The sequence below is a fragment of the Pleurodeles waltl genome, chromosome 1_2, assembly GCF_031143425.1.
Source record: "Pleurodeles waltl isolate 20211129_DDA chromosome 1_2, aPleWal1.hap1.20221129, whole genome shotgun sequence".
Lineage (NCBI taxonomy): Eukaryota > Metazoa > Chordata > Amphibia > Caudata > Salamandridae > Pleurodeles > Pleurodeles waltl.
In genome coordinates this window covers 799,569,700-799,593,526 of record NC_090437.1, presented here as the reverse complement: position 1 = coordinate 799,593,526, position 23,827 = coordinate 799,569,700, and the positions used below count along the sequence as shown (strand labels likewise).

Genomic DNA, 23,827 nt, shown 5'->3' with positions numbered 1-23,827 from the left:
AACGAAGCTTCCCCACTGTACGATCAGTGCATATTTCTTTGCAAAATTCCACTGCACCAGCTCGTGAAGATAAAAGTCTGCAGATGTTCATTCTAGCTTTCACTTCTGTCAGCTAACGGTAGCCTTGCTTTTCGATTTTTGGCTGCGTTGCTAGTAACTCCTAAACGCAGAAGCCACCTACACATCAAGTGCAGTGCCTCCCGTGAAACCCTATGTGATTGTTTCACGCTACTTTACCTACTGCCTCGAGAGCCCTCGAATCAGGCTCAAAATACCTAAGATGCTGACGCAAAGGACCCTGGCTGAATTCTTCTGAACACCCATCACTAGTGAAGTTGCATAACAACAACTAACTTGCTTCAAGAGCACGTGATCCATACCCCGGAAGAGATGACTGTGTCTGGTGATCACGCGTCCTTCACCAACCCTTGCTTCTTATTTTGTGTGGCGCTCTCTCCCCAGCAACAGCCCCATAGCTCCTTTCCTTCATCCTGCATCCTGCATCCAAGAAGCACTGAAATATCACCAGCTTCTGATCTGGTCTTCAAGACACTCTTGGGTATCCCCTGATTGTGGCAGGTAAAACAGTTGTCTAGCAGCCAGTGATCACAAATGCCCCTGAATCCAGATCCCACAGAATTACACAAGACCTTTTGTAAGCCGTTTGTTCTCTTGAGCAAATTACCAGCAGCTTAATTAACTTTTGGAGACAAGGCAGCTCGAACCACCTTTATCCATTAAAGAAGTCTCATTTGTACTGTGAACCACCAACCTGCACCATATCTAAGAGAGAACCCCTAAACCTAAACTGGGCTAAGTTGAGAAATTCTCAGGCAGGGAAAATTGGGAAACTTGAAATATTATGTTGCTTGCTGCGGGAGGTCCATGCAAAAATAACATGGTGTGGAAAATGGGATAAATTGTAGTTATTAGGAATCAACCAAAATGATGTCTGCAAACAGAATAACTTCATAATAAATAAATAAGCAAATACATCCACGTTGGTTAGTGCTTTTAATTTACTTACCTGGAATTTTAAGTGGTTACAATATTTTTAAAAGAAACGTAGTGCATTTACAGAAAAAAAACATCTTTGGATTCACTGTATTTACATAACCCTGTTAAAAATACACATTTTTGCCTACCAAAGATGCTAGATTCGTCATTGTGCATAGTACTTCTCTTACAAAAGGTGGATTACAATATGGACGGTGGACAGAGTCTCGCTCAGGCTATATCAATAAGGACATACTTATTGCGGGCCAACTGGATGACAAAAATTAAATACAGTGGATATTCATGCTACTGACACAAAACTGTTCATCGCTATTTGGGTCTGTGCTGGGAGTGCAGCAGAGATACGATGATTTGGATTTGAGACCTCAATGCTGTACTTTGAGACAGACATGGAAGTCAAGGTGCAACATAAATTGTTGAACGTGACAGCACTGTCACATCTGATTGATGTTTGAGAAAACATCACAGAGACCAGTAGATCATTTACATGATTGAAGATTTAGGTATACATCAGACTGAATACCCAAACACACATACTATTACAGTGAAGTACACTACAAAGGCAGTATCGTATCTACTCAGTTTACTCACCTTGGGCATGCGAAGTGGAAAAGGAAATGTACCAACGTGCCAATATGGAGGATTCTAGTGGAAGAGCTCTAACTGTAGGATCAACAACTGACAATCAAGGATGTAGTACAGGTAAATGAAAGAAAAAATTGGTTTCACACATTTCAGATGTATGGAATGGGAGGCAAGGAAACTGGCAGCGACGAGGCATATAGAGCTTAACTTTATGGTGTGAGAATAGCACAGAGAGGGTTGTTGACGACAGGGACCAAAGTCAAGCAATGTAAAAAGTTGCTCCACATCAACACAATGAATGTCTAAGATCTAGTTAATGCAAAGGGTAAACACCAATAGCAAGAACATGTGGGCACATTTTAGTACAGAGAGGTTAAATCCAAAATCCAGTAGGAGGGGAATAAATGGGAGCCACAAAAAATGTCGGCAAACTACCCATAGCATGGATCAACAGAAATGAAAGATGTTTTAGTTAATTAAAAAATTAGTGACTCAAAGAGCAAAGCTGAGGTGGAAAAGCATTACGGAAGTTAGTCAATATTAGCCCATAATCAACCAGACAGACTTGATTAAATGGAAGGCTGGTTGCTTCATTTAAATGGGAGATGTATACTTTAGAAGGCATATCCCGACACTGGGGAATGCACACAAGCAGCTGAGACCATAAGAGAAATAATTATTGCAATTACATAGGCCCTTGTTTAGGTGACCTGCTAAATCTGTGGTACTACCACTGATGGGGTAACTAGGGGCCAGATTTAGGAAGCCTTTTGCGCCTCGCAAACTGCGAAAAACGCAGTTTGCGAGGCGCAAAAGGCTGAACGCGATGCACAACCTAAAATTACGAGTCAGTACCGACTCGCAATTTGAGACTGCGACTCGCAAATAGGAAGGGGTGTTCCCTTCCTATTTGCGACCGCATCGCCATGCAGAGTTGGCTTGTGACCGCGAATGCGGTCGCAAACCAACTCGCAGTTACCATTTGAAGTGGATGGTAACCCATTCGCAAAAGGGAAGGGGTCCCCATGGGACCCCTTCCCCTTTGTGAATGCCAATTAAAATATTTTTTCAGAGCAGGCAGTGGTCCTATGGACCACTGCCTACTCTGAAAAAACCGAAACTAAATGGTTTCGGAATTTTTTCTTTTTGCAGCTCGTTTTCCTTTAAGGAAAACGGGCTGCAAAAAGAAAAAAAAACTGCTTTATTCAAAAAGCAGTCACGGACATGGTGGACCCCAAAGCGAGTCGCAGAAGGTGTCCGAGATACCTTTCTGCATTTCATGTTGTGAGTTGCAAATTGCGAGTCGCTAGTACTCGCAATTTGCAACTCGCAAAATGAAACCTACCTACATCTGGCCCTAAGTAACTACAACCAATGGACAAGACAATGCTCATCGGACAAGAGGTGATCTGTATTGAGTAATGGGTGGGCGAAACCTAGACACTAAGGAAGGGAGTGCCTACAACAGATTTATCTTTCAACACAAGGATTCAAGATTATATTGGGCTGTGTAATATTCAACAATGGGACATCCCTTCGTTTTACACTTATATATTGTGTAGCATAATATATCTGTTTTCACTGCACACCATTGAGCACTGTTATCTACACTATTGTACAGCACAACACTATTAAAAAGAATAAAAAATGTTTGCGATTGGATACAGCTCAAAGGCTGTGTTTGGTGTGTTTTACAGTAGATGATATCTACTTAAAGTGTATGTGGAGTTAACTTCCACAGTAAATAACCTTAGTAATTCTTCATTGAATGCCTACAGTTTAAGGAATACGTCACTGGCCACGCAAGTAGTTTCAAAGATTTGATTTCAACCTTAAGCAGTATATAATGGCGTAAACTAATGGCTAATTTCTACAAAAAGGTAAGAATATTGTCGTAATGGCTGCACAGCGGATTGCCACAATATCCAAGTCTTTTCATAACCGATGCGAAAAAGCTGTTCAACTTAGTACTTTAGCTACCCAATTCCCCTTTCTGCTGAGTACAACAGGAAACAACCCTATTTCTTGGAACCATGTTGGATGTTATGTAAACAGGCAAGCCTGAGGATTAACCAAGAGAATAGTTTATCATCAAATCATCCAATGCCTCATGGATTAAAAAATTGCTCATCATCATGAAAAAGGCTTACAGATCCACGTGGGCTAGGCAGAGAATGGTCTCGAAATGGATCTCGAGGATTAAATGGAAACTCTTTTCTCATTTTGGGAGTTAACTATCCACAAGCACATTAATCACAAACTAAGCTACATATCGAGTCTCCTCAACAGATGTTCCAAAAAAGTTGTTTGGAGAAAAACAGCAGTGCCAAGGCTCTTTCACCATGAGAATGAAACATATGGGAATATCCTGGCCACTTAGAGGGTTGCATTAATAGTTTTCCTGCAGCAGTATATAGTCATCCAATTTCATGAAAAAATAGGCAGCATTTGAAAAAGAACGAAAGTAGCATAGGAGGCTTCTAATACTGTATAGGAAAGTCAATAAAGTATGCTATGTTATGCAATTTCTAAAGCACGACAGATACCTCAAGAGGTGTACTGGTGCTAAGCAGAGTTCCAAATTAAATAACAGGGATAGACGAACACTTAGCTCCTAAAAAGCTGGGTCTTCAAGGTTTTCCCTGAAGTGCAGTAATAGTGAAATTATTTTATTGTATAAATCACTGATTACACTAAAAACCTGTGACATAAAAAATCTGATATTTCCCTTAGTAAAAAGTATCCCCTTTATAAAATTTTGGATACAATTCAATTTTTAAAAAGACCAAATAGGCACAGCAAAAGTTTACATCAATAGATTGGTTAAAACTTTTTTAATATAAAAATAAGTTTGAACAAAATATTTCATAAGATTACATTAAAGGAGTTCCTGTGAGCATTAAAACAAAATGTTACATCCTCTTCTATTGTGTACTCATGTTAAATTCTCTAAAATGTTTCCATAAGTACTTCTTCCTTATCTCCCAACGTTTTGGGCACAGAAAGATTATATGACCACTGACTCTTCCTTATAGCCACATAGCATACATCCCAATACTCCTGACCAGGTGATATTCCACGGTCCCTCAAATTAGAAAATTAGAATGTACATTAATCTAAATCTTAAAAGTGTCATTTTTACATGGCCTTCCAAATTTGAAGTGATATATAGTTGTTTTACAGTGGCATAGGAGTACAAAACTAAATATACATATTAATATTTAAATTATGCTAAAAACTGACTTCCTCATGCTACTGATCAGTAAAGAGTTCTTTATTTGTTGGTTCTGAAGACCTTTCAGCATCCCACTGAGAATGATTAGTTGGGGTAGTTTTTGTGCCTCCAATAAGTTTTTTAATGGGAAAAGGTTCAGAGTCTCCTTTGTGTCTGTATTTACATCATCAAAACCAAGCCACTTAAGGGAGGTTGCTTTGGCTGTGCTGCAATCACAGACATAATTTATTGAGGTCATATGAAGTGCTCCGCGGTTGGAATGTCCAATTCAAGACGTAGCAAGCTTTGAGGAGCTGACTGACGCAGATTCAAGAAAAATCATATTGCTTGCATGTGTATGATAGTCATGCTTGAGACTGTTTTTGAATTCAAAATCTGTGATCTATACAACAAAGATAGTATTACTTTTGCATTAAGAAATTTTAATTGACTGATCGGTTGCCCTTTCTCCATCGAGTCTTGTGAACTCTTTTATAGTGTTGATTACCCCAACTTTCTGTTTCTTTGTTTGACTGCGGAGGTTCCATTTTAGTTTATCATTTACATTCATAAGATACTCACACTTTCCTACTTTGTCAATCTGCACGGTCAATTTTCCATATTTTTTGCTTACTGTTTTTGCCAAAACACATTGCTTGTTTTCATTTGATTGACCAAGAGAAAGTTCTTCATGGTAAATTCAAGGAGTCTTGATAATTGATTTTTAAGGCCTCTGGAGATTTCCAGTTTATCTACACAGGTTAGATGTGATATTGATTATTTCCCTCATTTTGGTTACATACCATCTGTATGTTCCTGATGAGTACAAAGATTAGAAATATATAGAGAAATCGAAAGGGGAACCAATATGCCTCCTTGTTTTAGACCACTTTAGGTATGCATTTTTGGTGAAAGAGAAGTTACATCTGATAATTTGATCTGTAGCCATGTAACTTCATGAAAAGCCTTAATAAAGTGAAGATGAGCTTGGTCGATTACCCAATCTGCCAGCCTGGACCACAAGAGACCTTGCCAAATGCTGCGCTGTGGTCGATGTAACAGACATATAATAAGGCTACCTGTCTGCTGCTTTCTGAGCTAAAATTGTCAAAGTAGCAATATTATCGATGGTAGAGCATCCATGATGAAATCCTGACTGGTAGAAAATGTCAGGGATTCACAGATAGCCACTATCCTTGCCGCTGGTAAATTGCACTGGTGACCTTTGCCTACACACCTGCGATTCTCTTGGCACCGTCTTTGGCATCCTTCGCTCTCATCCACACCTTAGCGCTGGCACCTATGTGGCCTTCTGCACACAGTTTCAGTACATCAAGGCATGGGGTATGTAGGGTATAGAGCTCAGCACCTTAGGTCACCTTTTGTGCAGAACATTAAGGGTTCTCTCTAGCTACACGTATGGTGGTGTATGCTTTAACTGAGCTCTGTCTCAGATTCTGCCCCGCACTTTGGAAGGGGACCTGAATACTGGTGAGTCATCCTCAGTTGGTGAGTCATTCACAACAACATGAGACAGTGGGCTGAATGCTATAGAGTCAGCCTCAGCTGTCGAGTCATCCACAACAACAACCTGAGACAGGCATCTTTAAAGCTTTGAACTATAGGTAGCCTGACTCCTGAACATTCGATGCTTCACATCTAGGAATCCAGATTTGACGCATCTCCTGCTCAGCCTCTGAATTTGGATCACACGTCTCTTTCAGGTTACGATAAGTACTCTATTTCGAGCTCTCCCGCTTTGATATTAGTCCGGTGTCGCTCATTGGAAGGGACTTTGTTGCCTTGCTTTGGCCGCAAACCTGGATAAAGGAAAGCTTGGTATCTCTCACCGCTGGTGAAAACACTGCACATTTAAGGTGCCGAACATTCTAAAAACAGCTATGCTAGGGTTATTTAGCAGCGCAGCAAAGTTTGTGGTTTATTGTGTGTATTGTGTTCTCTTTCAACCTCCATAGGAACTCTTTATTTTTTGGGGAATCTGGTGTGCTATTGTGTGAGGAGAAACACTAAACATCAGTGTGCACTCTTCGCAAGTTATGTGTTGTGATATATAAAGTTGAGCTGTGACAAGTAACGTATGTACACTTTTGATATTCTTGTTCGTGTACATCATCGTGAGGTCACAGTGTGTTGCCCCTCCTCCACTGTGCCCGATTAGCAGGTGCAGAATCTTGTTAGCCCTCCCCCCCTACCCTTTAGCAAACTAAGTACCATTTTAGGTAGCAACTGTAAGTTTCTGTTTTGGGTGATACAACTGTCCTTCTATCCTTACTAACCTTTTTTTTTTAATGACTACTCGTTCTGTCACTCCAAGTGGGACCTCTAGATGATAGGGGATCTTCAAATTTGTTATCTTAGTAAACTGTTTTAGCCTTTTATTTTAGCTTGTTGTTTTAGTTTGTTGTTTGTTTCCAAACCCCTTTCCCTTGTGTTTATCCCAACCACCTCGTTCTTCTTCTACCGGTGGTGGTGTGGTGGATGCAGGGGAGAGATGTTGCATGATGCCCCCGCAACAGTTGGTCTTGGACCTTGTGGATGATGACCTAAAACTGCAACACGCTATGACAGAAAGTTTTTTATTTCTTAATAGCGGCCCAATCAAGCAACTTTTAAAGTCGATATTTGGCAAAATCTTGCCATCGCAATCAAGAAGGGCAATGAGTCTTTAGTTCTTTGGATTGCCTTTATCACCGTTTTTATGGATCGATGGTTAATGGATCCTTTCTGAGGTGTAGGTACAAACCCAGACTACAGAATTCTTGAAAAGATGTGCCAGAGAAAAGAACTCCAGAGAGTCATATCAGGTTTTATAATATTGGCAAGCAGGCCATTTGTCCCAGAAGCCTGAGAAGACTTTTTGCTATCAAAAAAGCGATTTCATATCAAGTTATATGTAAAGTTGAGTTGAAGTATGATGGTTGTCCGATGAGAGTATAAAATTGCCTGCATAGAGAAATGTATTATGTGCTTCCCACTTCTCAAAGGGAATAAAACATCTTTTGCAGGTCTGTAAACATTTAATTCACTACCGACCAGAGACCAAATTTATCAAGACTGGAGTGATTTAACTGTCTCAAAAAGATTTGTCCAAGCCATATAGCCGTGAACATGTTTTATTTCTGTCAAGATCTGATGATAATGCAGTTTGGTTTGTTTAATTTAGACATCACACACCGATATACAGGGTTGTTTTAATAATTGTCATAAGGCTTTCTGATATACCCGCTTTGCATCTCTGATCCTCTGGGTCAGGAGATTATCAGCACCATTCGCTTTCTTTGGCATCGGTTTTCTGTTAAGAAAAAGCTCATAACAATCAGTAAAAAAATCCCAATCCAGGTGGATTGTCCATATTCTCTTGATTTTCTAAATACTGGTTTATAAATGTTCCATGTTTCAGCTGAGATAATTTTGCAAGTAAGATTTCCATTCCATGGAATGATAATTTGATGTGTTTTTGTTAGGCTGCTGTCGATTGGATTGAGCTAGTTTTTGGAAGAAGCGGTTGAAACTCCGAATTAATGTAATTACCTGAGGATTATGATCACTTTCATTTCTGCGTATAATTTCATAACTCCTACAAAGATGAATTTGTGACTAAGAAAGGAATAGTGTTATCCGGTGCCCAATACTGAAAGTTGAAGTATGGGTTGATCACACTTTATCCTTCCATTTAATGAGTGATAACCCATGCTGGACAGTTGAGTAAGCGTGTATCTTTCTACGGGTGTAGAGATACTCCTGATGGTAGTTGAGGATATTGATGGGATAGTATATGCATTGTTTGGTTGACTGTATGGCATTGACTCACTGGCTGGTAGAAATAACATGCTCTGATTAAAATTCCCTGTTAGAAATATAAGACAACTACCATTTAGATTGATGATTTCCTACAGATTGTCAAACAGGAATTAATATTGAGCTTGGTTCATTATTAATGACTGTAGAAAATATAAGCTTATATGAAGGAGTTGATTCCCTTTTTAGTCATCTAGTAGTACCAGTAGGATTCTTTTGTAGGTTGTCCTGAGTTTTGGTGGATATGCTTTCAACGGCAAGCTGGTGTTCACTAGGAAAATTAATCCACTGCTTGGTCTACCACACACCCTTTGGTTGCCAGAATTTCAAAGGGTACAAAATTGGACAAATATAATGATGTCGTTTTCCACGATATTTGCATACATATCACATGAAATTTCATTAAAAATTATTCCTAATTAGTGGAAGTATGTCTCTCAATTCTGGCAATATTCTAAGTGTAACTTACAAGACTCTTCTGCATCACCGGGGTAGATCGCCTCTGAATACTACAATTAGTCATTCTGCAACCATTAATGCTGTTCAAGTTTTAAAAATGATTCTGGTTATCTGAATGTTTGCAATATCTTTTCTTATTCTGTGAAGCCTTAAAGGTATCATGACTAAGACTGTTACCACATAGAATATAGGGCTATTTGTCTTGGGTACTTGCCTCAGTTATTCCTCATGCTTCCAAATCTGCTCGTCAGAGCCAATTTCTAGAACAGATAAACAAAATTGCTCATATTGTTCATGTGATGTTCACATCACCATGGAGCTCCAAAAGAAACTGGTACCTGAGTAGACATCTGGAATCAATACTGCATATTTTTTTTAAGTTACGAGCAATCTAAGAATGTTTTGCCAATTCAGAATATTGTGTTTGCATTCTCATTTGCGTGTTAGGATTAGGTTCAAGTTTGTGAGATCTGAAAAGTCTCCATGGGGGTTGGGGAGAAAACTATCGTTAACGGAAGAACTGAATGTGACTCTTTGGTAGCCTTTCACTGTTGGAAAGGATTCGACAAGCGATACCAACATCTTTGGTTGTTGCTTCAATACTGAATGCAACATTGCGCATGATACAACCTTTCTTCTTAAGTTTGTCAATTGGAAGAGAGTACAATCTGTCAGCTAGATGAAAAGCTGCCTTGGATAATATTGCCAGACTATCCGCAATATTCCTTATAAAGTCAGAGGAACTGGATGGTAAGTCATATGAAAACGATACAATTTATATATGAGCTTGGTTGGTCAACTGAATTCCTGGTTACCCTCACAACATTTGACTATTCAATGGAGCCGATCCTAAAGGGTTATTTTCGGTGTTTACCACTGCTGTTCGATTAATTGCATCTTCACTTATACACTATCTCTCCTCTGTGGATACTACCTTGATGAGACTGTTTGTAAGTTAGATTGCTGATTTTGGTTACTGGAATCCACCTGAGTGCCCCAAGGTAACTATAACTTGCACCCTCACCATGCACTGCTAATTAGCCGAGATATTAAATCACTCATGACATCTTCTTTGACATCATTGATATTATCATTGTGACATTTTCAATAAAATTTTCGATGAGAAAACTGTGCATGGTGAGGGCGCGAATTATAGTTAGCTTAGGGCACAAGTTATAGTTAATTGAAATAACTAACTACAACAGCTGAATTTATATAGTTTTGTGTGGGTAAAATCTGAACCTAACTATAACGTCCCCGTAACCTTTAGTTTTTTAGTGAGAATGTATGTATATATATATATATATATATATATATATATATATACATATATATATATATATATATATATGGAAAATGTCACTTACCCAGTGTACATCTGTTCGTGGCATGAGACGCTGCAGATTCACATGCTGTGCATATCCCGCCATCTAGTGTTGGGCTCGGAGTGTTACAAGTTGTTTTTCTTCAAAGAAGTCTTTTCGAGTCACGCGATCGAGGGACTCCTCCCCTTTCGGCTCCATTGCGCATGGGCGTCGACTCCATCTTAGATTGTTTTCCCCGCAGAGGGTGAGGTAGGAGTTGTGTATATAGTAATAGTGCCCATGCAATGGAGTGAGTATGTATGTACATGTTATTAAAAGTGATATATTTACAAATTTACAAATGTACAAGTTAAATTTTTTATCAACCTATAACGGCTACAGGCTCCCGGGGAGGTGGGAGGGCGCATGTGAATCTGCAGCGTCTCATGCCACGAACAGATGTACAGTGGGTAAGTGTCATTTTCCGTTCAATGGCATGTGTAGCTGCAGATACACATGCTGTGCATAGACTAGTAGGCAGTTATCTCCCCAAAAGCGGTGGTTTAGCCTGTAGGACTTGAAGTTGTTTGAAATAATGTCCTTAATACTGCTTGTCCTACTGTGGCTTGTTGTGTTGTTAACACATCCACGCAGTAATGTTTAGTAAATGTATGAGGCGTAGACCATGTGGCTGCCTTACAGATTTCTGTCATTGGTATGTTTCCTAGAAAGGCCATGGTGGCACCTTTCTTTCTAGTGGAGTGTGCCTTTGGTGTAATAGGCAGTTCTCTTTTTGCTTTTATATAACAGGTTTGAATACATTTAACTATCCATCTGGCAATGCCTTGTTTGGATTTTGGATTCCCTGTATGAGGTTTTTGGAAAGCTACAAACAATTGTTTTGTTTTGCAAATTTGTTTGGTTCTATCAATGTAGTACATTAGTGCTCTTTTTATGTCTAATGTATGTAATGCTCTCTCAGCTACAGAATCTGGTTCTGGGAAGAACACTGGGATTTCCACTGTTTGATTTAAGTGGAAAGGTGATATGACTTTTGGCAAGAATTTGGGATTTGTGCGTAGAACTACTTTATGTTTGTTTATCTGTATAAAGGGTTCTTGTATGGTAAAGGCTTGTATTTCACTTACTCTTCTGAGAGATGTGATAGCTAATAGGAAGGCTACTTTCCATGTTAAGTACTGTATTTCACAGGAGTGCATGGGTTCAAATGGTGGACCCATGAGTCGTGTTAACACGATGTTGAGGTTCCACAAAGGAACTGGTGGTGTTCTTGGTGGAATAATCCTTTTCAGACCCTCCATAAATGCTTTTATGACTGGGATTCTGAATAGTGAAGTAGAATGTGTAATTTGCAGATAAGCCGAAATTGCTGTGAGATGTATTTTAATGGATGAAAAAGCTAACTTGGACTTCTGTAAGTGTAGTAGGTAGCTTACAATGTTTTTTGCAGATGCGTGTAATGGTTGGATTTGATTATTATGGCAGTAATAAACACATCTTTTCCACTCATCTGCGTAGCAATGTCTTGTAGTAGGTTTCCTAGCTTGTTTGATGACCTCCATGCATTCTTGTGTAAGGTCTAGATGTCCGAATTATAAGATTTCAGGACCCAAATTGCTAGATTGAGCGATGCTGGATTCGGGTGTCTGATCTGTTGTTTGTGTTGAGTTAACACATCTGGTCTGTTTGGCAGTTTGATATGATGCACTACTGACAGGTCTAGTAGTGTTGTGTACCAAGGTTGTCGTGCCCAAGTTGGTTCTATTAGTATTAGTTTGAGTTTGTTTTGACTCAATTTGTTTACCAGATACGGAAGGAGTGGGAGAGGGGGAAAAGCGTATGCAAATATCCCTGACCAACTCATCCATAACTCATTGCCTTGGGAGTGAGGCTGTGGGTACCTGGATGCGAAGATTTGGCATTTTGCGTTGTATTTTGTTGCGAATAGGTCTATTTGCGGTGTTCCCCATCTTTGGAAGTAAGTTTGCAGTATTTGGGGATGAATTTCCCATTTGTGGATGTGTTGGTGATCCCGACTGAGATTGTCGGCTAACTGGTTTTGAATTCCCGGTATGTATTGCGCTATTAGGCGAATGTGGTTGTGAATAGCCCACTGCCAAATCTTTTCTACTAAGAGACACAACTGTGTGGAGTGTGTCCCTCCCTGTTTGTTCAGGTGTCAACATTGTTGTCATGTTGTCTGTTTTGACAAGAATGTGTTTGTGGGCTATTAGTGGTTGAAATGCTTTAAACGCTAGAAACACCGCTAGTAGTTCTAACTGATTTATATGAAGTTGTTTTTGTTGAGTGTCCCATTGTCCCTGGATGCTGTGTTGGTTGAGGTGTGCTCCCCACCCTACCATGGAAGCATCTGTTGTGATCACGTATTGAGGCACTGGGTCTTGGAAAGGCCGCCCTTGGTTTAAATTTATAGTATTCCACCACTGAAGCGAGGTGTATGTTTGGCGGTCTATCAACACTAGATCTTGAAGTTGACCCTGTGCTTGTGACCATTGTGTTGCTAGGCACCGTTGTAAGGGCCGCATGTGTAATCTTGCGTTTGGGACAATGGCTATGCATGAGGACATCATGCCTAGTAGTTTCATTACTAATTTTACCTGGAACCTTTGGTTTGGGTGCATGCTTTGTATTACGTTTTGGAATGCTTGTACCCTTTGTGGACTTGGAGTGGCAATCCCTTTTTTTGTGTTGATTATTGCTCCTAAGTACTGTTGTATTTGACACGGTTGTAAGTGTGATTTTTGGTAGTTCAGTGAGAACCCTAGTTTGTGAAGGGTTTCTATGACGTATTTTGTGTGTTGTGAACACCGTTCTTGCGTATTGGTTTTGATTAACCAATCGTCCAGATACGGGAACACATGTATGTGCTGTCTTCTGATATAGGCTGCCACTACTGCAAGGCCTTTTGTAAAGACTCTTGGTGCTGTTGTTATCCTGAATGGCAATACTTTGAATTGGTAATGTACCCCTTGGATTACAAATCTTAAGTATTTTCTGTGTGAAGGATGTATGGGTATATGGAAATACGCATCCTTGAGATCTAATGTCATCATGTAGTCTTGTTGTTTGAGCAAGGGGATTACGTCTTGAAGTGTCACCATGTGAAAGTGATCTGATTTGATGTAAAGATTTAGTGTTCTGAGATCTAAGATGGGTCTTAGAGTTTTGTCCTTTTTGGGTATGAGAAAGTATAGGGAGTAAACACCCGTTCCTTTCTGATGATTTGGTACTAGTTCTATTGCATGTTTTTGCAGCAACGCTTGGACTTCTATTTGTAATAGATCCATGTGTTGTTTGGACATGTTGTGTGTTCTTGGAGGCACATTTGGTGGGAATTGTAGGAATTCTATGCAATAACCATGTTGGATAATGGCCAGGACCCACAAGTCTGTTGTTATTTCCTCCCAGTTTTTGTAAAAAAATGTTAGTCTCCCCCCCACTGGTGTTATGTGTTGGGGATTTGTGACACTTAAGTCACTGTTTATTTTGAGGGGTCTTTGGAACTTTCCTCTAGTTTTAGGGAACTGTCCCCCTCTGTATTGTCCCCGAAAGCCTCCTCTCTGATACTGGCCCTGGTATGTGGGTCTGGTTTGTGAGGTTGAAGGTTCTGTGGTTTGGCCCCGAAACCCCCCTCTAAATTGTGTTTTCCGAAATGTGCCTCTGCTCTGTGGGGAGTAGAGTGCGCCCATGGCTTTGGCCGTATCTGTGTCCTTTTTTAGCTTTTCTATAGCAGTGTCCACTTCCGGCCCAAACAACTGCTGTCCGTTAAAAGGCATATTAAGCACAGCCTGTTGGATTTCGGGCTTGAATCCTGAGGTGCGTAGCCATGCGTGTCTTCGAATAGTGACCGCTGTATTTACAGTTCTTGCAGCTGTGTCTGCTGCATCCATTGCCGATCGTATCTGGTTATTCGAGATACTTTGGCCCTCTTCCACCACTTGTTGTGCACGCTTTTGGAACTCCTTGGGCAGATGTTCTATGAGGTGTTGCATTTCGTCCCAATGAGCTCTATCATATCTTGATAGCAAAGCCTGTGAATTGGCTGCTGCTTGTGCTGCAACTCTTTTCCCCGCTGCGTCGAACTTGCGACTTTCCTTGTCGGTGGTGGTGCATCTCCAGAGGTGTGCGAATTTGCCCTTTTACGTGCTGCGCCTACTACTACTGAGTCAGGTGTCAGTTGCTGCGTGATGTACACAGGGTCTGTTGGGGGAGGCTTGTACTTTTTCTCCACCCTAGGAGTTATGGCCCTGCCTTTAACGGGCTCCTGAAATACTTGCTTTGCATGTTTCAACATTCCTGGTAACATTGGAAGACTCTGGTACTGACTATGGGTTGACGACAGAGTATTAAATAAAAAGTCATCTTCAATTGGTTCAGCGTGCAGTGTCACATTGTGAAAAGCAGCTGCTCTGGACACCACCTGTGTGTATGCAGTACTGTCTTCAGGTGGTGATGGTCTTGCTGGGTAACAGTCGGGACTATTATCTGATACAGGCGCATCATAAAGATCCCATGCATCTGGGTCATCTTGGCTCATCCCTGTGTGCGTTGGAGACTGCATCATAGGTGGGGTAGCAATTGGTGATGGTTGCGGTGAGCGTTGTGGTGATGGTGGCGGAGTTACTTGTTTTGCCACCTTTGCCTGTGGTTGTTTATCTTTGTCTTGGAAAGCAAGTTTCCTTTTCATCCTTATAGGAGGGAGAGTTCTTATTTTCCCAGTCTCCTTTTGGATATGGAGCCTTCTCTGTGTATAATCTGGCTCCCCTGCTTCTAGCTCTTGTCCAAATTTATGGCCTTGCATTTATGCTGAAAGGCCTTGTTCCTCGGTATAGGAACTTGTTTTCGGCTCCGAAGCCGGATGTTTCGGTATCAAAACCTTTTCAGCAGTCTTTTTCGGCTCCGAAGCCCCTTTTTTGGGTTTCGGTGTTCCGATTTCTCGGTGCCGACTCATCTCGGTGCCGGTATCTCGATGTCGAGATTGCTCTGAACTAGGGTCCCGGTGCCGAGTCTGTACTGTGCCGGTATCTCGACCGGAGTCGTATGACTTCGACACATGTGTGCCCTTTTTCGGTGCCGATGGCGGTCACCGATTTTTCGGGTTAAGCCATGGCCTGCCGGTGGTGGCGGGGCTGTTTTACTCACGGTTTTTGGCGTTCGCTCCCTTTTGGCCTCGTCCAAGTCAGCAATGGAGAAAGTTTCTTCTTCCTCCAAGTCATGGTGTCCTGACGGCGCCGACGCCATTTGAAGCCTTCTTGCTCTCCGGTCCCTTAGCATTTTCCTTGACTGAAACGCTCAACAGGCCTCGCAGCTATCCTCTTTGTGTTCGGGAGACAAACACAAATTACAGACCAAATGTTGATCTGTGTAGGGATACTTGCTGTGGCATTCGGGGCAGAAGCGGAATGGGGTCCGTTCCATTAGCCTTAAAGACGCACATGGTCGGGCCGACCAGGCCCCGCCGGGGAATCGAAACCCCGAAGGGCCACCGGAGCTTTTCTTGATTCGGTGTCGATCTGCGTTAACTAACCCGATACCGAACGCAAACAATACCGTCAAATTTTCCGATATCTAACTAAGTTTCCGAACCGAAACACGGAGCGAAGAGGAACACGTCCGAACCCGATGGCGGAAAGAAAACAATCTAAGATGGAGTCGAAGCCCATGCGCAATGGAGCCGAAAGGGGAGGAGTCCCTCGATCTCGTGACTCGAAAAGACTTCTTCGAAGAAAAACAACTTGTAACACTCCGAGCCCAACACTAGATGGCGGGATATGCACAGCATGTGTATCTGCAGCTACACATGCCATCGAACATATAAATATATATATATATATATATATATATATATATATATATATATATATATATATATATATATATATATATATATATATATATATATATATATATATATATATATATATTTATATTTATTTATCAAATCCTGAAGAAGACTGTATGGGGCCTGTAGCTAATGCCTCACTGCTTACCTCACCCAACAACAACAGGAACAGCTTAAGCAGCGAAATGCAGGGAAAAACAATGGCAATCCACGATCCCCCAAATGATTCTAGTACTCCTGGACTCTACAGTACCGGCTCACCAAAACAGACCCGGTGACCACTCGCCTCAACTTTCCCTGTACCGCTCCTGCCCCCGACAGCAGGCAGCATGACTCGCCTTCTACCTCCCCGATGGTAGAATCAGCCACAGCAGCCTAGGCAAAAATGGCCTGAGTGCCACAGTCCGAGGCTGAGAAACAGAATGGCCTGCTGCAATCTTCAGGTGGGGCTGCTATAATTAGCAGGGTAAGGCCCCAGGAAGCCAGAAGGCAAACAAGCAGGGAGACAGGCAGGAGTAGGGACCGCAAAGCCACAAGGACGAGAATGAGGAAAGCACAAGCACAGAGTCAGAATGCCCGACGACCAGAGGAGCAGCCATTTGAGTACACCAATCATGGTTGCAAATGAACCTGAGGTGTGATAATAAGAGGATCTCTTATACAGCTCCTACGACTTTAGTAGGACAATGTATTATGTCAACAACAACTTCACAGTATAGAGACTTAGGGCCTCATTACGACTTTGGCGGTCTTTTTGGAAGACCGCCACAGTGGCGGGTGCCAAAAAACCGCCATGTTGGCAGCAATCCAACCGTCGTATTAAGACTCACACTGTGAACAATGCCAAAAACCAGCCACAAATCCGACACTACCTGAAGACAGGAGGGCGGGAAAGAGGCGGTTCCAGCACCACCAGCCCAACACAATTCCACCCACCAGAATACAACCCACAAATCACCACAGCGGTTCTTTCATAGTGGAAAACCACTGGTGGTGTAAACCACCCCGAACAGAAACCACTACTGTCAGAACACAATACCACATTGGACAGTTCGAATACCCCACACCTGGCACACATACACACAACAGACACACCTACTCACTGCACTATATAACACACAAACACACAACCCACAATCCTTGGATACAAAATCAAATTTCACAGACACCCAGACCAGTCAAATACACTTATATAGCACCATTACACCATAGGCATAGATACACATCTCACCCAGCACACACAACACAACTCCACTACCAACACAAAACACACATAACGAGCACACACACACCACAAGCATCCATCATCCACTACTCACCACCCACACCCCATCAATCAAGCTACACTGCACCCTTACACAGACAACAACCCTCCCCCCCACAACACAACCACTACCATGTGTCCACAAAAGCACCCACGGTTCACAGACGAGGGTCATGGTGGATGAAATCATCAGGGTAGAGCCACAACTTTTTGGACCACAGGTCCAGCAAACCTCGATTGGCAGGAAAATGTAGTTGTGGCAGAGAATAGTTGATAGGGTCAACAAGTAGGCAGTCATCAACGCACAAGGGAGGACATCAAGAAGAGGTGGAACGACCTTAGGGGGAAGGTGCATTTCAAGGCATCATGACACCAGATCGCCGTGCACAAGACTTGTGGAGGGCCACCTCTTCCCCCACAGTTCACATCTTGGGAGGAGAAGGTCTTGGACATTCTGCATCCCAAGGGCCTGACTGGAATACCTGGCGGACTGGATTCTGGTAAGTATACACAACTTCCATGTCACACAATTGTTGTGTCCTGCATGCTTCCTCACCGCCCAAATACTCCCCAATGTACTGCATGTCTCACTACACATCCCTCCCATCCACCTAATGCCCCTATCCTGCATACCACACCTCCACTCAGCGCAACTGCCCACACAGCCCTTGGCAAAGGCAAGGATAGCAATGGCTAATACTATCACGACTCCCACAATGCACTAGCCCATCTACGTGAATACCTGGAATGTGCACATCACAAGTCTTGCATGTATGACTATTGGACTAGCTATAGCAACTAGATGCTACAACTGAGGACCACTACATGGCAATGACAGCAATGCAATGACATAGCACAATGGCAAACAAGGCTAAGCACAGCTATAGCTCTGTGACTAATCCAATTGGCCACTAATCAGGACCCACAACCCAGAAAGTCATACACCATGGTGTATCCATGCACATGCACAACCTGCACAGACAGGACAATTAACCTTGCAAACTGCCATACCCTCCTCCCACTGGGACACCATGATGCTATGTTCAGCCATTTTCCACTCACAACTACCAAGCCTGAATAGTCCCTAGCTGACAGTGCAGAACAGTCATATGAACTATCAGTCAGTACCTGTAAACATACACACACCCAGAGTAACTAAGCCAGAATGACACCAACCTAAATGGAGTATGGTACACGTCACAGACCACTATCTACCACCAATGGTATGTTGTACAGCATCTGTCGTTGTCATTGCTGGGAATCATGTCAAGCCACTGTATGCATATGATAAAGAGATAACCAAACACACCTTCAATACGTGACTCCCTCTCTCACTCAATCCACTGCCACCTTTGAGAGGATACCGGAGACTGCCAGCCCACCTCAGGATGAAGGCCCCAGTGCGGACAACACGCCTGGATGTCTGGACTCTGATGACCTATCTGGCCCATCTGGGAAACCTGGTCAGTCTACGAGTTCTTGCCTCACCCTGCCCACATCAGTCCCCTCCCCCCACCCCCCGAAAACCCACTGGCTTTTACATCACAGCCAACCCTTCGTACCCAAACCTGTGTCCTATGGACAGATCAAACTATTGTGTGCCCCACAGTACAGGGACCCCTCACACCTCAAACAATGAAGGTCTTGCAAACACTTGGAGTGGGCACACCGTGCCAGGGGCACAGGCACATGGGGGCAAGGGGTGTGGGAGAGAAGCTGTGGGCCAGAGGATGGGGCCCCCAAGGGACTTGACTGACCAGGAAACCATCTCCCTAGTCCTGGGAGCATACCAACAACCCCAGGACAGGATGAGCCAGATAATCACCATGTTGGGGGAAAACCAAAGGCTGCAGAGGGAATACCATCAGGAGGCCATGCAGCAGTGGCAGGCCCACAATGCCACCATGGCCAACATTGCAGGGGTGCTGAGGGATAGCAACACCGCTCTGCATGAATATGCTACCCACCAGCAGGTCCCTTTCGCTAGCAACATAACATTTGAGCCATACACATCAGCGGCAGCTATTGGAATGGAGACCCTGCCAGGGGAACCACAGCCCTCAGACACTCTTCCCTCTGTAGCTGATGAACAGCACCCCCCCCCCCCCCAAATGTGGACGTCCATTCAGACATCGAGCTGGAACAGATGCCAAGATCACACCCACTGCCAGGAAGAGACCCTCACCGGATTTGTTTCCCTTGTGTGCCACTGAGACACTCTGAATGTTCAATGACATAACTCCATCTTCCCATTGGTACTGGCACTGGACATGTGCAACCAACAGCTGTACCACCTACTCTGAGGACTACATCTACCATGACCTCACTCATCACCTCTTGGACCATGTATGAACCACATGTCACCAATTCATTATATGCAGAATAAACACAAATGGAACACAGCTACTGTATATGTGTCTTCATTACAAGATCAACAAAAGTCATGATTGCTAAATGTGATATTGTAATGCACCCCTACATCCAAAAGGCAGTGTGATGGACAGCAGAGGGAGGCATCCTCTGCAGGAGACACAGTACAACAGATATGTCCCAGGACACATATCAGACAGTCCAAAATCCTGGCCCACACAAGAGTATAGTCAGTATTCCAACCTGCCAAAAGCCTTACAGAGAATACCATCAGGATGGAAGCATGGAGCCACACAAAGCACATATGCAGCACGTAGATGTCGTGCCAGGTGTAGGATACCTCCTAACCAGGGCCCCTCAGAGTTTTCCAGTACCTCACCAGTCATTGATTATTCATCATAAATCACTGTAGCTGCCATTTGATATTTACAACCCCAAATTCTCAAAGCATTCAGCAATGGCTAGTGACTATGAATGCCTCAAGCCATAGGTAGCAGAGGCACATATTTCTTTACCACAGTCAGTGGGTGGAATGACATGAGAACAGGAGAATGCAGCAAACATTGCTCAATAATGGTCTGTACATTGGAGCTGTGAATCTAGGAAACTTCAGTGAGTACATTTGTTAGATTTGAGACACTTTTACCGTGCACTTTACATTAAATCAGACTGCTCCCCCTACACAAAACACACACAGGGATAGGACCACATAACACCCCCACTGATGAATCAACTCAGGAGGACCAGTGTCAGCAAATCATGTGGATCTACAATACTTGTTAACCCACACTCACCATAACTGTATGTCACTGGAAGTACTGACTGATGAGCTCAGTCTTAGCATCAGCTGCACCTTCCTCCTCTGCCTCATCACTAGCCATGTCAGCATTACCAGCCACTGGCAAGCTGCCTCACCCTCATCAGCTAGCAATGGTTCCTGACATCTGAGGGCTAGATTGTGGAGCACGCAGCAGGCTACTATTATCTAGCATACATTTTGGGGCGAGTAGATGAGGGCACCTCCAGGCACCTGAATCTGGCCTTCAGGAGGCCAAATGTTCTTTCAATTACACACCACGTCCTCACTGAAACGGACTTCCCTATCCGTGGCAGGGTACCTCACTGGTGTCAACAGCCAGGGAAGGGTAGGATAGCCAGAGTCACTTGTGTTTAAAAGATGTAGGACCAGTGAAATAACAGTCACAGTGACAAGGTATAATGTGATGGCAGGTGCCATAACAGTGAAACACCTTCAAATGCATACATACCAAGGAGCCAGGCCCTCTCTGTGTGTATTCCTGCCATCATGTGTGGGGCACTGCTGTTCCTCAAAATGAAGGAGTCATGAACAGATCCATGAAATTTGGCTGTGACCTGGGATTTGTACTGGTCTGCCAGACACACCACCTGAACATTAATGGAGTGGTAGTTCTTCCGGTTTCTATACACCTGTTCATTGGCACTGGGAGGGACCAAGGCTATATGGGTGCCATCAATGGCCCCTATCACATAAGGGATGTGTCCTGTATCATAAAAGTGAATCAGCACGTTGGGGGAACCTGATGTAGCTGTCTAGGTGTTTCAGCAATGCACACAGTACATCCTTCAACAAAAGGCTGAACATGGGCTGTGATATCCGTGCTGTTCAGCCCACTGTATTCTGAAAGGAGCCTGTGGCAAGAAAGTATAGCACTGACAGGATCTGTACTGTGGGACGGATGGCATAGGGATTGTGTATGGCTGGTAAGAGATCAGGATCCAACTGTGTACATAGATCCATGAGGGTGTGACGATTCAGACGATAGGTATGGATGATATGCCTGTCCTCCAAGGTTGCAAGGTCAACTAGTGGACGGTACACTGCTGGTTGTCTCCTTCTCCTCATGGCAAGATATCTAGGTAGAGAGGAGAGAATGTACACTATGTAATGCACTTGACACATGTAAGCAGAACATGTCAAATAAGCACACACCTAACACTGTAGGGCATGTTGAATCGCTTTGGACACCAGCCTTGCAGCACAATGCTGAACCTGTAAGTCGCATAGGACACACACCACATAGAACACATATTACAAGTGTAATGTATCATATGTGGCAGACTGAGCTGTCCTGCACTAATCATTACAAAAGTAATGGGATATATCTATGTCGTGCCATGACCTATGAGCCTACGATTATCTAAGCAAGCCCATCAACAGATATACTGCCACATCACGTCACTGTCACATGCCTGTGCACTACCATGATGGCACAACATAGGGTTACTCGACAATTTGGCCGAATATGTGTATGGTGCACTTATGCTGGCACATCAATGCATGATATGGGTACAAAATGGTAGCCGCCTGTCCTGTAGCACTGGAAAGTTGGAAGTGACCTAAGTCTGCCAGCATATGTCGTCATGGCGGTAGGCGGTCTCAACCGCTGTGCAACTCGTCATTGGTTAACATTGCTGCCTATGGCGGACTGGGGCCAATGGTGAGGGCCGCCGGCAGTGACGGTCTTGTACGTGGAGGCCATGAATGCCCTCTTCTGCAGCCTTGCTCACTTGACTCCTGACAATGTTGCTTGCAAGACTTCCACAGCCTGAGCTGCTGTGTACTGTCTCTGGGAGCCATCATGCCACGTCCTGCAGGTGATAGGGCCCTAGCCTTCACCTCAGAAGAGCTGGAGAAGCTTGTGGAAGGAGTTCCACCCCTGTATGGACAACTACAGAGGAGCAAGTGAGCCCAATGCCATAGTCGTATGTGATAGGGGTGTATATGGTGTGAATGGGTTAAGTGTACCAGTGAGGGAGTATATGCATGCAAGGGCATGAAGTGAGGGAGTATGGGCAGAGTGGATAGGTATGTGTGGGCACTTGGAGAGTCTGACGTGTATAGGCCACTCCTGTTGCTATGGCGCCACCGTATATGACTTTCTCCTTTTGTTTTTCTCATCCATGCAGGTGAACGCCCATCAGAAGAAAGAGATCTGGCGTGCAATCGCCAAGGAAGTGAGGACCCTTGGGGTCCACAGCTGGCGGAGCACCCATAGTCGCAAGCGGTGGGAGGACCTGAGACGATCGGCTTGGAAGACCAGAGAGGCCCAGCTGGGGATGTCCTCCCAAAGAGTGAGGGGTGCCCGTCGGAGTGTGACCCCCACCAATGGTCTGCATTTTGGCAGTGGCCTACCCTGAGGTGGAAGGACGTTTAAGGGCAGCACAGCAGATACAAGGGGCGAGTACTGACTGTATCCTGGGACTTGGCTTGGGTTGTATGAGATTAGCTGCCTTACTGTAGCTTACGTGACAATGTAGTCAATGCAACTTATACGTAGACTTGGGGGGAATGGGTAGTAACCACCCGGCCTGAGTATAAGTTGTAGATGTGTTTTGATGGTTTGCTGTCAGTGGATGTACAGCTCCCATATCCAGACTTCTCCATATCTGCATGAGGAGATGGTCTAATTGGCACGTGTGACCCCATCCTGCCTTTGCTATGGATGTGAGCTTCTGTATCACCCTACCACTGAGTATGACCTGCTCCATCCATTTGCATTTGGGCATTTGTGGCATTAAGGTGTCAGTCCTTTCAAATCTGTATAGCACACCTGTATATGCAACTGTGTGACTCGCCTTTTATCACTGGGACTATATACATCAAGTACTGGTTATGGTATTGACTCCACGTGAGGCAGCCATTACAATTCCATCACATATATGGCCTGTATAGGACTGGAATAATGGCTTGATAGTTGTATCCCTATATATTGGTAATCTGTTATCTATTGGGTATGTGAAGGTTGCTAAAGAAGAATCATTTTATTTGTACCTTTGATTTGGTCTGATTGCAATCCTCATGCATTTCCAAGTGCTAGACCTGTGGGGGTGACACCTTGAACTCAATGGGATAGTACTAGAGGTGATAA

At 43.4% G+C, this 23,827-nt stretch overlaps 1 protein-coding gene across 5 annotated transcripts in view; it reads right to left on the bottom strand.

Moving 5' to 3' along the window:
• Positions 1–23,827, bottom strand: part of CLCN3 (chloride voltage-gated channel 3) — a 517,267-nt gene that overhangs the window by 376,601 nt on the left and 116,839 nt on the right. The gene's annotated exons all lie outside the window — the stretch shown is intronic.